This window comes from Chrysochloris asiatica, unplaced genomic scaffold (assembly GCF_000296735.1).
Source record: "Chrysochloris asiatica unplaced genomic scaffold, ChrAsi1.0 scaffold00382, whole genome shotgun sequence".
In the NCBI taxonomy this organism is placed as follows: Eukaryota; Metazoa; Chordata; class Mammalia; order Afrosoricida; family Chrysochloridae; genus Chrysochloris; species Chrysochloris asiatica.
In genome coordinates this window covers 953,753-955,933 of record NW_006408900.1, presented here as the reverse complement: position 1 = coordinate 955,933, position 2,181 = coordinate 953,753, and positions in this window count along the sequence as shown.

The window sequence follows — 2,181 nt, the reverse complement described above, 5'->3', positions numbered from 1 at the left end:
GTTAGGCATACTTTGGTTCTCTCAACAACATACTGCCTTTTAACAGTTTATAGAGGTCTTCTGTAGCAGATTTACCTAATGCAATATTTTGTTTTCTTAACTACTTATTCTATGAGTGTTTATTGTGGATGAAAGTAAAATGAAATATTTTATATGTTCAATATATTTATCATTTATCATAATGTTGCCTACTGGATCAGTTGTAAGCATTTTAATCACGCTATTGAACAGCAATATATACTGAAAGCCATTCTTGGATTCACCACTCATCTGTCAATTTGTCATAGTATATTGGCTTGTGTGTTCTGTGATGCTGGAAACTATGCAATTGGTATTTTAAATATCAGCAAGGGTTAGTCGTGGTGAACAGGCTTTAGTGGTGGTTCCAGATTAAGATAGACTAGGGAGAAGGAGAAGCAGACAACTTCAGAATGGTTAGTCACTAAAACCCTTATGAATAGCAGCAGGACATTTTCAGATACAGTGCTGGAAGATGAAAGATTATGAATAGCAGCTGAACATTGTCCATTGTAGTGCCAAAATATGAGACCCTCAGAAAATGTGGCACTCAAATTATAACTGCGGATAAACTGCCTTAATCTGTTCAAATCAAAAGTAAATTTGACCACTATGTGAACAGATTAATGCTCTTGGGATCTTCTGTTACTGATGGAGAACAACTCAAAATGAAGAGAAACAACTTCAAATACCTTTGATAATCAGAACACTAAATGTACTAAGTATGAATCTAGGAAAATTGGAAGTTGTCAAAAATGAAACAGAACACATAAGGATCAATATCCTAAGCATTAGTGAGCTAAAAGGACTGGTACTAGCCATTTTGAATCTGATAGTCATACTCTTTCCTGACCAGAAATGTCAGATTGAAGAGGAATTGCATAACATACATCTTCAAAAATAACCTTTCAATTTCTATCTTAAAGTGCAATGCTGTCTGTGATAGGATATCCATACACAAGAAAGATAAGAAAGAACAGTAAAATTCAAATTTATGCAGCAATCAATAAAGCCAGTAATAATACATTTGAAGAATTATGCCAACTTCCTCTACCTAAAATTATCCATAGTCTATCATGATCTCCACAGGCGAAAGCCTTTGCATAGCTAATAAAGCACAATTAAACATCTGCTATTTTCTACTTTCAAACATGATACATCTGACATCAGTAATGACAATGCTCATTCCACATCCTCTTCATAGTCTAGCTTAAATTTCTGGCAATTCTCAATTGATGTATTGTTGCAATCATGTTTTAATTATCTTCAGCAAAATTATAGCTGCATGGGATGTTAATGATATCGTTAGATTGGTTCTTCATTACATTGACTCACTTTTCTTAGGAATGGACACAAATATGGATCACTTCCAAACAGTTGGCTGTCCTTCAAATTTTAGTCATAGATTAGTGAACACCTCCAGTACTGTAACAATTTGTTAGAATATTTCAATTTGTATTCCATCAATACTTTTTAAAAAATGTTTTACTATGAATTATGTGATAGTTTACATGGGAGAACATTCGTTTTATGTTCATCCTATCATATGTTGTTTCATTGCCATTGTTACAATCCCTTCCATTCATCAACAATCAACCCTACAAGCTAGCTCCCTGGTCATCAGCACACAGCCCCTCTCCCTCTCTGGGTCTAAAGTCCCCAGTTGCTCCATCTCTTCATGTCATCGTCTCTGCCTCCATCTCAGGCATCACTGCTTCTCTGGGGAGGGTCCCACTCTTCTCCCTTCATGGTCCCTGGGGCCTCCGCTCCTAGATTGCAAAATTAATCACTCAGCTCCTCACTGCAAAACATATACCTTTCCATTTCCAACCTTCATAGTCGGTCCTGATAACAATTATTAATTATTGTATAACAAGAGACCTATCTGCATTTCCTTTCATCAGCCCCACCTAGACAGATTGGATACTACTCAGTGGAGAGTCTACATTCCTCCACACCCTCTGGATCTAGGTTCCTTTGAAAGCTTGTAAGCTAGTCACTTTTTGCGTTTGTAGACCCCCAATTTTGGGTAGCCAATGTCCAAGTTGCCCATCCCTGTCTACTCTGTGTATGGAGGTGGTAGGAATGATCTTGCTGTAAAGATGTGTTCCCTCTTTTGAGCTACTGCATCCATAGGTGTAGGTCAAGTTCATCTAATTGTAT